Source organism: Prunus avium, chromosome 2, assembly GCF_965620075.1.
Source record: "Prunus avium chromosome 2, drPruAviu1.hap1.1, whole genome shotgun sequence".
Lineage (NCBI taxonomy): Eukaryota > Viridiplantae > Streptophyta > Magnoliopsida > Rosales > Rosaceae > Prunus > Prunus avium.
In genome coordinates, this window is record NC_142285.1 from 36,458,152 (window position 1) to 36,474,393 (window position 16,242).

Here is a 16,242-nt window from a genome sequence, read left to right on the forward strand (position 1 = left end):
TCGTTTTTCAGACAACTTTTTCTTTCCTTGGCTAGTTATAATCCATTGTTGAAATACTAATTTTCTACCCAAATAGGGTTTCAACTTTCTTTCGTTATATTTTAGGAGAAGATCTTTATCCGGTATCCGATTATAATTACACGAAATTTCCCTTCATGTCTAGCAATGATCTCATTAAATTCAAAGAAAACCCTCGAAGGAATGGAAGGAAAAGCTTATCATGGGAAGGAAAATAGCATTAAAATGCATAGAAAGAAAAAGGGTAAAGAAAAGAAGAAAATGAAATAAATAAAAATTGATGACATGACACATGATGTGGACTACCATGTCATTCTCCACATCAGTTGGTGAGTAAAGGTTGGTAAATAAGTTGGTGCTTGTAGCATTATTCCTTCACAATATCACTATGTTTCAAGAAATAATAATTTATATTCATAGCCAAATCATTACTTAATACGTACAACAAAATACCACTGAATAAAATAAAATACATTAAAAAATATGCCTTACTTTCTGAATGTTTTATATTTTAGTTTTAGCTATTCTAAATGTTTTTTCAACTACCATATTTCTTACCACAATAAGCTTTCCTTGAAGCTGTTAAATTTGCTTCATTTTCTTTCTTTGATTTCATACGTTAATAAACACTTCGATTATGGAATTTTCAGACTGACTCATGCTCAAGTCGCTTTGATTCATGTTTACTCTGCTCTAATCTGATTCAACTTGGTAATGATGCCATAAAATCACTTCCGTTTGGATGAAGAAATTGAAAATTGAGAAAAAGCGAAAGTAATTATTGATGATACATAACAAAGTATAAAGCAACCATAATGCCGAATATGGGTTGTTTGTACAATATCTGGCCAAGCATTTCCAAGCATTTCCAAGCTAATCCAAGCAAAGGGAAGGGAGTCCCACATCGACAAAACACAAGAGAAGGGGACTCTCCCTTCCCTATAAAAGAAGACCCCTCTCCTTCAAAGGAGGGGGAGGAAGAAAGAGGTTGGGCAGGCTACTAGGGCCTCATGGGCTTACCCATGAGCCCATTTACAAGCCCACGAATCATCGGCCATCAGCCAGATCATCTGCCTTCAGCCTTCGGCATCTGCCCTCAGCCTTCGGCCTTCGGTATTCTTCCTCTTCCCCTTGGGTCTAACCCTATGTACAATGTATACACACATTATTATAATGAGAACATACTTCTCTGTGGACGTAGCCCATTATTCGGGTGAACCACGTACATTTGTCTTCTGTATGCATGTCCATTTATTTACCGATTGCTCTTACATACTGAGGGTCCTCACCCTCAACATCCACCTCATCTTTAAGTTGGCCTACATACTACCTGTCTAGTTTTAGCGCAAACAGCTTGGCGCCGTCTGTGGGAAACGACACAAAACGCTATGTCGTTCTCCTTCACGAGTGCTCTCGGCACCCTTTTGAGCCATGCCCTCGGAACCTCCTACCATCTGCCTTTGGCCTTCGGCACCCATCATCATTCGGCGAGTGCGATGTCTTCACATCCCCCCAATGATTCGGCATCTGCCTTTGGCCTTCGGCACCCATCATCATTCGGCGCGTGTGTTGTGCCTCAAAAGAGGTTTCTTTTAAAAGTTATAAACTCGCAAGCGCACGAATCGAATATAGCATAAGCGTGTAAGAGCGAGATCGTACCCAAGGGATTGCGTGTAAAGATAGAAAACCAATTATACCCAAGTTAATTTCATTGCCAACCTAGTTGATTCAAATGGTGATTTGTTTGTTGATAAAGAAAATTAAATAAAGCATAAAACAAATATGGAAATGACAATAAACTGAAATTAAGATTTAAACTTATAAGAAAAATAACTAAGGTATTGGAATCCACACCATCATTCCATAAGATCCTAATTATTTATCTTTCAATTCCCATGGAGTAGCAATCTAGAAATCAATCTACTGCTTTCTCAAGATTTATCAATTAAGCTTGTAATTTATATCATAAGTAAATTCTCCTTCCCTTCATAAGTACAAATTCTAAGCATAAAATGTAAACAAAATTATTTAACTACAAAGGATCAAAGTTTCCTAAGCATCCTATGTGAAAAAGTTTATTTGAATAACAAAATATCAAAGAAATTTGTAAACTAAAAATATAAACCAAGGATGAATTAATAGATTAATCCAAACTCTTAACTACCACAAATACATGTTATATGTCACAATACATGATAGAAGTGGTGAAAAGAAGATTAATCTATTAATCATGTGAAGTGAAAATTATAATCATTGAACACCACAATATTTGAGAATTGAAAATAAAAACTAGAATTCTATTTAATAATGGTGTTTCATCCAACCTTAGTTAAGTAATTTAAATAGACATAATTAATATTTAAAACAAAACAAAGAAACTAAAATACATAATTTACATGAGAACTAGGAAAGGAAGAACAAGTTTAAAAGAGTTATTAGCTCTTGGTTCTTTCCTTTCCATCATTGTTCTCTTTCTTCCTCACTCTTTCCTTCCTTCTGCCGTGTATCACTCTTGAAATTATCCTCCTCTCCACCCTCTTGAGTTGCTGCCTATTTATAGAAGCATGAAGTCCCTTTCATTCCAGCTGCATGTGCAAGCTGTCTTCTAGAACCTGTCTTGGTGTGTGACAGCCTGTGGATTGAGTTTTTATCCAATTGCTCCAAGTTTTGGATATGTGTTAGTCGACATCTTAATGAACAAATTTCATGAAGGATATTTATTCATTTGAGCATGGGAGAATTCTGTTTTCAGGCCTGCAAATGGACTGTACAGCATGAGCTGTAAAAGGCAAAGTCATCAAATCCAACTTGAGTTCTTCTCTCTTTTTGCAACACATTGCCTATTTCTCCTCCTTCTCATGCCATTGGTGGAAGACAATTAATATCTACAAACAACCACTCATTAAATACAAAAACAAAGATTGGAAATCACCAATACAAATACTCTAATAGATTTACATAATACAAAAGAAAATACTAACAAATATAAATTTAAGGATAAAACTTGTATTAATTTTGTGCTCATCAAATACCCCCAAACCTATATTTTGCTAGTCCTCGAGCAAAAGAAAATAAAAACTAAGTAGAAAAGAAAACTAAGCCACTTTCGCAGGGATCTCGATTGCATTTAGCATATGCAACAAGCCTTTAAACCTCTAGGCATCCCTAGTAGGAGGAGTTGTGTCTCCTGAGGGTTTAACAGATACGATACCCACAAACGTTTTACTGACTCTGTAAAACAAAGTAATTAGAAAACTTAAAAGAAAGAAAAAAAAAATAAAAAAACAAAAACAAAAACAAAAACAAATTCAAAATAAAAACAAAAATAAAAACTCAAAACAATCTTTCCGCACATTTTCTGAAAAGAAATGACTCATGCACATGACTTAAACGTTTTAACAAAGAAAGCTCAGTTTTAGACATTATTTACAAGGTGGCAATGTTCAAAACACAATATGCTTAAAGTGTAGTAGTGTGATGGCCAAATTCAACTCATTCTCTAATTTCAGTTTTTACAAAACTTCAAAAATCATACCAAGCACAAATGTAACTTCAAATCTCACCAAAGTTGTCCTCTCACAAATGAATCACTCGGAAGAGGGTTACAATGCATCACTCAATAATAAATATGAGAATAGAGTTAAACCATAAGGGACTTAACTCATAATAGAAGGATGGAAAATATGCATGACTATGATCTCAAGAAGGATGCCAAACACTTAAAAGTTAAAAATGTGTGCAATTGAACCACATGACATTTAGGATCAATTTAGGTCTTTACCATGGGTTGTAATGGGGCTAAGGGTGTAAGGTGAGTGAGAAATGAAGGATATGGATACAACAAAGTTCAAGGAACTCACAATGTAAGAGCATATAACAATTGATTACAAGACTTTGAATCCTCACGCTTAAGATTTTTTTATTTTATTTTACGTGATCATTTAGACCACAAAGCTTTATGCCTCCATTTATTTTGATTCACACTCCTTTCTTCTATTTGAACAACCATCAATTTATTTTTTGAAGCCAATAAAGAAACTTGGACTCTAAATCTGAATCCAATGTCACTTAACCACAACTTTTCTCTTTTCTTTCACTCTTTGAGTGAAGTTCTTCTTCTTTTTTTTTTTTTCTTTTTAAAAAAAAAAAAAAAAAAAAAAATGTAATATCTCTTCCCAAACTTAGCATAAAAAACACATCCAAACTAAAGCTCATGAGTTCCTTAGAAAGGTAAATTCTTGTTTTTCAGGCTAAGGCTAAGACTAATAATTGGTTAAATGAAAGAAAAGGCTTACATGTAGGCTCAAAGTGGTTACAATGGAAAATCATGCTTAAGCATGCATACGGTTAGTTTGAAAGGCACAAACGGTTCAAAGAGGGCCTTAATATCATTTCTCAAATGTCACGTAATCAAATTGCACAAGAATGAATGTTTTTTTTTTTTAAGTGCTCAACCAAGTCAATGAATAATGAGATCAAACAACAACTTGGATGACAAGAAAATAAGAATATGTGTATAACACTCATGAAATGAAGCACAAGGCTCAAAGCTCACATTATATGGTTATACAAGTCTAATTCATGCTTGATACAATTCTTTGGATCATGCAAGTCCCTTAACTAGAGAATTATGAAACAAATGGCAAGTGCATAGAGTGGTTCAAACATATCATGCTAGAACGATGCCATTCAGTGAATATGTGAATAATAAATTTTTTATATATAGACATTTTCAATCAAGTCATGTAAACATTCATCACAATCTCATCTTATGTGTCCGGAAAGTGACTTGAAAACAAAATGACTCAAAACTGAAAAGAAAACAAACTAAAAGAAAGCAAGAAATTAAGTGAAACGAAAATAAGACTTGCTATCCCTTCCCAAACTTAGAAATAAACATTGTCCTCAATGTTGAAAAATTTAGGCAACAGCAAAGTTATAACAAGAAATGAAAGGGATTTAAAGTAATTAAATAAAAGAACAAACAAGAATTAAAACTACAACTCAGTTGCAAAAACAAAACAAAATCAAACGGAACAAAACTAAACTAAATACAACAGTAAGCCCTAACAACAGTTCTACGCACGCAGAAATCCAGCCCATGAGGACGTTCAAATCAATTGAAAACCCAACCCAAACGAAAGCCCAAACACTTCTTTTATTATTATTATTATTTATTTTTATTTTTATTATTATTAAAAATTAAAGAAAACAAAGAAGCGTTGTCAGAAGCGCAAGGAACGAGATTTCTGAAAAGAGAGAAGGGGGGCCGGATGTCTCGTTTACTGATAGGTCACGGGCCAAAAGAGGTGAGGGACGTGTCAGCGCGCAGAGGCCGCTTTCACATCCCCCAAGCCAGAATTATTGGCTTCGTAGGAAGGCGCGGCGACTTTTTGTTTCTTGAAAGCGCTGAAAGGCAGAAATGCAGTTAAGAGGGTTGGGGGACGGGTGCGGCAGATGGAGATAAGCCGTAGGGGTGCGCGAAACTCAGAAGCGCAGCGGCTAGGGTTTAGAAAAAATTAAGTCTATAAAAGGCAGAGAAAAAATGAAAAACACAAACTCCTAAACAAACAAAAGAGAAAAGAAAGAAGAAAAGAGAGTGAAAAATCAAAATGGCCTCTTCCTATCCATTTTCGTTGGATCTTAACTTAGCTCCACCGACTCAAACATGGGGCCAAGCAGTGGCACCAGTATGGGTGCCCTATTTTGCCTCCGCACGAGGGCCTGTAACAGTAAATGACTCAATACTCCTGGACAACGATGTTGCCATTGGAGTTGCGAGAAATCTAGTGACTCCTAAAGATATACGTGTGCTGGGCACAAGGGACGACAATCGGGTCGTGAGCGACGCCCTGGCACTAAGCGTGCAGAGTACAACATGTGTCGCAAGTTTGGGTCATCGCCTACTTGCGAAGTCCCATGAGGTAGAGGTGCTGAAAGGCCAGTTGGCGGCGGAGCGAAGTATAGTTGAAGATTGTCAGAGTGTTATAAAAAGCTTGAAAAGGGAGAGGTCAAGGATAGTGGAGGTGAATCGACACCAGCTAGAAGTATTGCGGGACGAGAATAAAAACCTATCAAAGATGGTAGAGTTGTACTCTCGAGACATGCGAAAGCAGCTGGAGGACCTAGACCGACCAGGGAAACGCAAGCAATCAGATCGTGAGAGAAGTTTTGCTGAAGCGAAGATTGCGATATTTGGGAGCTCAAGTGATGAGCCCCAAGAGGCTGTGCGTGAAGACCCTGGAGAGGACATCCAGAGGGCCAAACTCAAAGCTCCTATGGTCGAGACACCGAGCACTGTGAAAAAATAATTTCTAATGTATTATTGGTGTGCCTGTTTGTTTCGCCCTTCCCCTGTATTTTTCATTTTCATTTTGTTTCACTCTTTTTTTTTTTCCAGAAATAAAAGAAATTAAGTTGCAAAAGAAAGAGTAGCACACTTCCCAAACAAAACAAAGATGACAGCCGAAAGGGAAAACACACTTCCCAAACTTAAAATAAAACAAAGCAAAACACAAAGCACCAAAAAAAATGAAAGTAACGGGCAAAAACATAAAACACCAGAAAACACGGAGGTAAAAAGAAAAGTAAAGTGAAAGTAGAAATGCTCCCTTCTAAATGCATGTGACCGCAAAATCCTCGTGAAGCGTAGGGATCCGAGAAAAAAGGGCAACGGCTGGATAGCAATTTGGAGATCCGAAGTGGATGTCGGCTCCCTCATCAGTAGATGTCTATTTAAACCGTGCATTGGTTAAGTGTTGGAGTACCCTTCATTTCTTCCTGCAAATTCAAGAAAAACCATCAAATAATTCAGAAACAAAACAATGGCATCCTCATGCGCTCACCTTGATGATCTCAACCTTGAATTGTCCCTTGCACCTCCGAATGCGCAGATAAGGGCTCCTCCAAACCCTGTCTTCCCAAACTCTACATATCATCACGGCACGGCCTCAAACTTTGCTGAGGCAATACCGAACTTTGCTGAGGCAAGGCCGAACAGAGCAGTGCTGCTGGGAGGCATGATTGGCAGCAAACTCACACTGGCAGATCATTGGCATATAGCACACAGGTCTGACAATGTGGCAGTGGATGAGTCCCACACTTTTACCGCGCTCCAAGCGGTCTCGGCCACAAATCTGGGCTTGCGCCTACTGGCGAGGACGCGAGAGTGTGGAGCTTTGAGCGATGAGGTGGCTTCTTTGAAAGCTCTGGTGGCGGATTTGCAGAAACGGCTCTACTTGGCCAACCAGAATGTAGAAGCACTGCAGAAGAGAAATAATGATCATGTCGAACTTTTGCAGGTTCTACAAGTAAGAGCAAGTAGAGGCAATTAGCATGATGCCTCAGGTGGCTCATAATCTGGAAACAAACATGTGATTGAGAAATTTATGTATGCATTTTCACTTTTGTGTATGTAATCACATGTTTATGAAATGAATAAGTTTTTGAGCCAAATTTCTGTGTGTGCAATCATGAAGCAATCTACTTCCCAAACTTAACAACAAATTAAATACATAAACAAGTAAAAGAAAGCAAGAATTACAGTAATAAAAGCAAAGAGAAACAAGAAATTCGGAATTACCTTAAAAAAAATAAATAAATAAATAAAAACAAAACAAAACAAAACTTCTAAACCTTACCCCCAAACCTAAATCAAACATTGCCCTTAATGTTTCAAAATAAAAGCATAGCAAATGCATGGAATAAGAGGGTAAATGATATAGAAAGACAATACCTGGAAAATATGCGTGCCAATCCCTTGGTATTTATCCATTGCAGAATAAAAGACAAAAATAAAAAATAAAAAATAAAAAATCCAAGCAAAAAAAAGAAATAAAGACCAAAATGAAATAAAACACACAAAAAGAAAACTAAAATCTATACAAATACAAAATAAACAGTCATAAAAAATACAAAAATAACCACACAAAGAAATAAGCAAAAATTATATTGTTTTTATTTTTTTATTTTTTTTATTTTACACTTTGTAAAAAATAATAATAATAATAATAATAATAATAACAATAACTTATTTTAAAAACACAAATATACAAGCAACTCACGGATGACCAGTTAAGGGCCTCAGAAAACACAGCCAGGGGATCCGGGAAGGTTGGAGGGGTCACAATGGTCCCGCTTAAAACCCAAACTTCTTAGACACCGAAGGTGTCGCCTATAGAACTCCTAGACACTGTATTGACGAAGACACTCACTGAAGTTACCAAAAGTCAGCTCATATGAAATTTTTTTTATTTTTTTTATTTTAAAAAATTTGTTTAAAAAAAAAAATTAATAATAAAAATAAAAATAATAATAATAATAATAAATAATAATAACAATAACAAAACAAGAAAAGAGAAAAGATTGGAATGATCCCCCTTGAAGCGATTAGGTCGAGCATGGATGCATTTGGAGGTCGCGACTTCTCCTACTACTCCACACTTCTCCTCCTTATGATTAGAGTTGTCTTCTTTTCCTTTTTTATTGATACCTGTACAAACAAGCACATAAAGTTCAAGCAATAAGCACACAAATTGACATAAAGAAAAAGAAATGAACTTTCTTAAAATAAAATAAAATAAAATATAAAACTTCTTCCAAGTCCAAAGTTGCACCAAAAGAAGCTTTAACGATATAACTGAAACAAAGAAATGAAAAATTAATACACAATGATATTACAATATGAACAAGAGAATTAACAAAATCAAAATTATTTTTTTTTCAATTTTTTTTTTTTTGTAATATTTTTTTATAAAAGGTTAATACATATTACAATAGAAACAAGATAATTGACAAAATCTAAATTTTTTTTTTTTATGTTTTATAATTTCGTTTTTTTTTCTTTTTTAAAAGTTTTATATATATTACAAAACTAAATTATAACTAGTGGAAGAATTTAATTAACCAAAATATGATTAGTTTTCCGTTGCAATCCCCGGCAACGGCGCCAAAAACTTGTTGTTTTCCGTTGCAATCCCCGGCAACGGCGCCAAAAACTTGTTGTGCCTCAAAAGAGGTTTCTTTTAAAAGTTATAAACTCGCAAGCGCACGAATCGAATATAGCATAAGCGTGTAAGAGCGAGATCGTACCCAAGGGATTGCGTGTAAAGATAGAAAACCAATTATACCCAAGTTAATTTCATTGCCAACCTAGTTGATTCAAATGGTGATTTGTTTGTTGATAAAGAAAATTAAATAAAGCATAAAACAAATATGGAAATGACAATAAACTGAAATTAAGATTTAAACTTATAAGAAAAATAACTAAGGTATTGGAATCCACACCATCATTCCATAAGATCCTAATTATTTATCTTTCAATTCCCATGGAGTAGCAATCTAGAAATCAATCTACTGCTTTCTCAAGATTTATCAATTAAGCTTGTAATTTATATCATAAGTAAATTCTCCTTCCCTTCATAAGTACAAATTCTAAGCATAAAATGTAAACAAAATTATTTAACTACAAAGGATCAAAGTTTCCTAAGCATCCTATGTGAAAAAGTTTATTTGAATAACAAAATATCAAAGAAATTTGTAAACTAAAAATATAAACCAAGGATGAATTAATAGATTAATCCAAACTCTTAACTACCACAAATACATGTTATATGTCACAATACATGATAGAAGTGGTGAAAAGAAGATTAATCTATTAATCATGTGAAGTGAAAATTATAATCATTGAACACCACAATATTTGAGAATTGAAAATAAAAACTAGAATTCTATTTAATAATGGTGTTTCATCCAACCTTAGTTAAGTAATTTAAATAGACATAATTAATATTTAAAACAAAACAAAGAAACTAAAATACATAATTTACATGAGAACTAGGAAAGGAAGAACAAGTTTAAAAGAGTTATTAGCTCTTGGTTCTTTCCTTTCCATCATTGTTCTCTTTCTTCCTCACTCTTTCCTTCCTTCTGCCGTGTATCACTCTTGAAATTATCCTCCTCTCCACCCTCTTGAGTTGCTGCCTATTTATAGAAGCATGAAGTCCCTTTCATTCCAGCTGCATGTGCAAGCTGTCTTCTAGAACCTGTCTTGGTGTGTGACAGCCTGTGGATTGAGTTTTTATCCAATTGCTCCAAGTTTTGGATATGTGTTAGTCGACATCTTAATGAACAAATTTCATGAAGGATATTTATTCATTTGAGCATGGGAGAATTCTGTTTTCAGGCCTGCAAATGGACTGTACAGCATGAGCTGTAAAAGGCAAAGTCATCAAATCCAACTTGAGTTCTTCTCTCTTTTTGCAACACATTGCCTATTTCTCCTCCTTCTCATGCCATTGGTGGAAGACAATTAATATCTACAAACAACCACTCATTAAATACAAAAACAAAGATTGGAAATCACCAATACAAATACTCTAATAGATTTACATAATACAAAAGAAAATACTAACAAATATAAATTTAAGGATAAAACTTGTATTAATTTTGTGCTCATCAGCGTGCGATGTCTTCACATCCCCCCAATGATTCGGCATCTGCCTTTGGCCTTCGGCACCCATCATCATTCGGCGCGTGCGATGTCTTCACATCCCCCAATGATTCAGCCTTCGGCCATCAGCTTCAGCCTTCGGCCATCAGCTTCAGCCATCAGTATCAGCCTTCAGCCATGCCGAACGGCACCTTCTAGGAGACACTTCTCCAGCGCCTTTTCTCAAAGCCATCAGCCTTCGGCCATCAGCTTCAGCCATCAGCTTCAGCCTTCGGCCATCAGCTTCAGCCATCAGCTTCGGCCATCAACTTCAGCCTTCGGCCATCAGCTTCAGCCTTCAGCCATGCCGAACGGCACCTTCTAGGAGACACTTCTCCAGCGCCTTTTCTCAAAGCCATTAGCCTTCGGCTATCAGCTTCAGCCATCAGCTTCAGCCTTCGGCCATCAGCCTTCAGCCATCAGCTTCAGCCTTCGGCCATCAGCTTCTGCCATCAGCTTCAGCCATCAGCCTGCTGAAGAATGAGCTGAAGCAATGCTTGGCCAGTGCATTAATGACTACAAGTCCCCAATCAAGAAGTACCTCCTTAATCGGGAACTTGGGGGACTCCTGTTTGTACAATATCTGGCCAAGCATTTCCAAGCATTTCCAAGCTAATCCAAGCAAAGGGAAGGGAGTCCCACATCGACAAAACACAAGAGAAGGGGACTCTCCCTTCCCTATAAAAGAAGACCCCTCTCCTTCAAAGGAGGGGGAGGAAGAAAGAGGTTGGGCAGGTTACTAGGGCCTCATGGGCTTACCCATGAGCCCATTTACAAGCCCACGAATCATCGGCCATCAGCCAAATCATCTGCCTTCAGCCTTCGGCATCTGCCCTCAGCCTTCGGCATCTGCCTTCGGCCTTCGGTATTCTTCCTTTTCCCCTTGGGTCTAACCCTATGTACAATGTATACACACATTATTATAATGAGAACATACTTCTCTGTGGACGTAGCCCATTATTCGGGTGAACCACGTACATTTGTCTTCTGTATGCATGTCCATTTATTTACCGATTGCTCTTACATACTGAGGGTCCTCACCCTCAACATCCACCTCATCTTTAAGTTGGCCTACATACTACCTGTCTAGTTTTAGCGCAAACATGGGTACAACATCTCTAGTGACCAAACACAACAACATGTTAATTTGATCTAGAGAGAATTACGCATAAACCAAAAAAGATTTAAATCCCCGATTCAACAACAAGAAGCACTTGTACTCAGACTTACAATATAGATCCATCGTGCAACGGCACAACCGGTAAATTAGTATCGAAAGCCGAAAACTAAAACATAAAACACATACTTACATAGAATTCTAAAATGATGGAATTTAGATGTCCATCATTTAAATATAAGAAACCAATTCCTATCACATAAATCTTTAATGACTAAGAGTAGAAGTCCTTAACCAATCCTTAAAATAAATCTTTTATGGAATCATTGTTATACTCATGGACACGTGTCAAGTATTAAGAATTGTGGTGAGCAAAAATGCTTTCATTATAGTATTTAAAAGAAAAATAAAGATGCCAACGGGGTCTAACCTAGTGGAAAAGGGCATTGACTTGCAAATCAGAAGTCTCAAATTCGAATCCCCATAGCATCATAGTTGTGTGTGTATAAGAAACCTTCAAAAGAATATTAAAAAAGAAAAGGAAAACAAGAAAACGCCGTGAAGACATTATAACTGCTGAAAGAAAAAGGCTTAACTGCTACAATGCCCCCTGGAACATTGGTCAATTCTCACTTTACCCCTTCAAAGTTAAAGTGACCCACTTTGCCCCCTTGACCAAGGTTTCGTGTTTCACTTTACCGCTTTCCGTCAACGCCATCCAAAATTCCGTTAAAATGCTGACGTGGCAGGGGTATATTGGTCAATTCAACTGAGCTGAGATTTTTCCCACCAATCTGAGGTTGTGACCTGTTCCTGTGGACCCCACCTCTAACGACTGATGTAGCTAAAACGATGGAAATTATTTGAGCTTGCATAGACTAAAATTAACATGTTATAACAATACTTCTGCATAGACTAAAATACCCTTCATGGTAGTAGAATACTGTTTGGATAGAATTCTATCGTAATCTCTACCCAATATTATACTACAAATAAAATAGTAAAAAGAAAAAACCCAACCCATCAGACACGCATTGTCCGCTTGCCCCAAGGAAAAAAAAGACACTTTCCTTCATCCTCTCCATCTCTTCTGTCACGACCCGACTCTCTTAGCACGATATTGTCCGCTTTGGGCCCCCCTCTCTGCCCTCACGGTTTTGTTTTTGGGAGCTCACGAGCAACTTCCCAGTGGGTCACCCATCCTGGGATTGCTCTAGCCCCTAACTCGTTTAATTTCGGAGTTCCCATGAATCCGAAGCCAGTGAGCTCCCAAAAGGCCTCGTGCTAGATGGAGGCGGGCCTGTACATATAAGATACATCACCCCCTCTCCGTTGATCGATGTGGGATCTTACAATCCACCCCCCTTAGGGGCCCGACGTCCTCGTTGGCACACTCGCACCACACGGTAGAGTGGAATTGTCACATCCCGGATCAGCTCCGCCGTAGCACGATATTGTCCGCTTTGGGCTCCCCTCTCTGCCCTCACGGTTTTGTTTCTGGGAGCTCACGAGTAATTTCCCAGTGGGTCACCCATCCTGGGATTGCCCTAGCCCCAACTCGCTTAACTTCGGAGTTCCCATGACTCCGAAGCCAGTGAGCTCCCAAAAGGACTCGTGCTAGATGGATGCGGGTGTGTACATATAAGGCACATTACCCCCTCTCCGTTGGTTGATGTGGGATCTTACAATCCACCCCTCTTAGGGGCCCGACGTCTTCGTCGGCACACTCACACCACACGGCAGAGTGGCTCTGATACCAAGCTGACAGGACCCATCCCGATTTTCGAGGAAATTTGGGGCGGGTCCTGTCATCTTCCATGCCTTCTCCATATGCAAGATTCCGAATTAATATGTTTCCAACCACAACAAAAAATAGAGAAAAGAAAGTCAATCCTAACTCAAACAAAAAATGTAACATCCCGACCTAATTTAAGGGTTTATTTAATTTTTTTAACGGTGAAATTACATTTTTACCCTTGGATGTAGGGGCACTTTAGTAACTTTTTGTTTGGGAAGGATTTTGGGGGATTGAGTGGCATCGTTGTGTAGAGCTCGACGATACGAGTTCGTAGACATGCGGCACGCCCAATTCCGAGTTGTAACGAAGGAGGAAAGGTCTAGAAATGAAAAGGACGTAAAGAGAATTTTCAAATTTCTTATTGATATAGTACCCGCTAAATTTTTTCTCCTTCTTGCTCTCCCCTCCCTCTCGACATTTTCTTCCTCTCCTTTTGCGACAGTCAACAGTGACTGTTCGACTTCCCAGCCACCAATCGACGTCGTCGTGCACAGGTTGGTTGCCCCACCTTCATGAAAAGTGTTCCTCTTGTCCTCTTCTACAAAACCCACCAAAGACCTGATCCGATTCACTGATGGTGAGCTCAAATCGAAGCTAAGAAAAGGTTAGGTTTTTTCGGCAGTGTTCTTGCATTTTCCTGCGATTCCGATGATGGTTTTCGTCAAGTGAGGTATGAAACTTCATCTACTCATCACACTTTACCTGTTTATGTACTTGGTTTGGATTAATTTTGAGGTTTTAGAGATCGATTCTTAAACCCATTATTGGTCGGCAGTTTGATAGTGTTTTTGACTATTTCAGGTTAATTTTTGGCCATGGTCCAAGAACAAAAGTTGATCATCTAGTTAGTCTAAATCTTTTGGTATAAGTATTGTAGGGTGTTTCAAGAAATTTCTATCACCTGAAATTACTCAAGACACCAAGGTCCTGTCGGCGCATGGGACCCATTGTGGCAGTTCTTAAGGATCCAAAATAATCCTCATGTCTTCCTGAGCACGACGGTATGCTTGGATTAGCAATAGGTTATTGTTTGACTATCGAACGAAACTTCACATATTAGGCGACATTCAAGTTCGACAGGTTCAGACCGTTTGATCGATCCCATTTTCAAATATGTTGTTCCCTGTGCCTATAGGATCGTTTAGGAATTTGTTGATCGAGATTTGGAGTTCCGAATACTCCAAATCAATGATCTTAGGGTTAAGTACTAAGTCGAAATCCGATTGTACGATCATGAGTGATTCGACCGCTCGATCGAGACCAAACTCTCGAGACGTGTTACGTAGACCTCGCTGGACTTATAGGAACTTTTGGACTAGAAATTGGAGGTTGTGGGCCTCGCAGGCCCGATTGGTCAAATTCCGCAATCGGGGTCAAACCAACCATTGGATCGTGACAAGACTTCTAGGATGGGTTTAACTTATGGTTATGGACTAATAGGAATTGTCTTATAACAAATTGAGGTTGTGGGCCCTACGAGCCTAGTTGACTTAGAGAGTGGGCTATGTCGACTCGGTTGAGGCCAGTTAGTAGTTGTAATTGTAATTGGAGGTCTGTGTTAAATTGGTATTTTTGCTATGAGAGTTTTATTAAATGTTTTTGAATTATTATGCAATCGCTTTTACTTTCCAAGCAAGTTATGTGATGTTTAATTGTGCGGAATTGGGAATGGCTTAGATAACCGGGTTTTGGCATGAATAAGGAATTAATTAAATGCCTGATTATTATTGTCTATATTTAAATTTATGCTCGATGGCTTAAAATCGATGAATTATGAATACTAGTTTTCTGAATAGTATGTTGTGCATAAATGAATTTGAATGAGAACGTAGTCTATTTTTGATTTATTAGATTATGGAAAGTATGGTCTAATCGGATTATGGGATTAGTGAGACTGTGTGCATATCTGATGTTGGTTTTAACGATATCGAATGATCTTACTAGAATTGATTGCAGAAGATAAGGCATATGATTTTGAGTATGAAATTGGTTATTAACTTTTTGGTTAAGGAGGTTATGACATGAGGATTTCTGAGAATATATATAGAGTACTTATTATTATCGGTATTATTATATATAATATTGGAATATGGGTCTGTGAATTGCACCATCATATGTACCTTCCTCGTTCGATATGGATGATAACCACACGTGTGTTGAGGTATTTTCCGACGTGTGAGATGTTGATTGCCCGGGCACCCTTGGCGGGGTGTGCCGTAGGCCTTGACCAGCATTCGACGCGAGTAAGACTTATTTCAGCCGCACATGTATTGAGGATTCTACCATGCGTGTCTGGGGAGCAATAGTTCCCCCGTTGGACTGCTCATTCCCTAGCCACATGAGTGTTGAGGATTCTGCCATGTGGTCTAGTAAAACAATCCCCGTGTTAGATTATTTTCCCCCGATACATGTTGTGCACTATAATATGTACCTCCGTATTGTTGATACTTGATGTATTTGACACACAGTAACTCTTCGAAGGAAAGAGGGAGCATTATGTGATACAAATTGAATTATTTAGATATTGGATATTATTATCATAAATGTCTTACGTATTCATCGAAGTTATTATAATTATTAAGTAAGTGAGTAATGTTTATTGGGAATCTGGTTGTGGGTTGAGTTTTTATCATATAATTTTATGACCTTGCGTTTTGGGATTTGGGATAGTCGTTTTGCTTTCCAGCTGCATGGGCATTGAGGATTCCGTCGTGTGTGTCTGGGAAATGTGTTTATGTAAAGATAAAAGTATAATGGGAACAATGGTGGGATTTTTCTTGAGCATGTGCTTGGTGAGTGCTTTGCATAGGTGTGATCATT

At 37.8% G+C, this 16,242-nt stretch overlaps 1 long non-coding RNA gene across 1 annotated transcript; it reads right to left on the reverse strand.

The window, feature by feature from the left end:
* Positions 1 to 2,720: 2,720 nt before the first annotated feature.
* Positions 2,721 to 8,967, reverse strand: LOC148296949 (uncharacterized). The gene is made up of 2 exons (XR_015833839.1): positions 7,754 to 8,967; positions 2,721 to 7,280 (listed from the first exon to the last, which is right to left on the reverse strand). It is a non-coding gene; the product is annotated as an uncharacterized LOC148296949 (long non-coding RNA).
* Between the last annotated feature and the right edge of the window lie 7,275 nt (positions 8,968 to 16,242).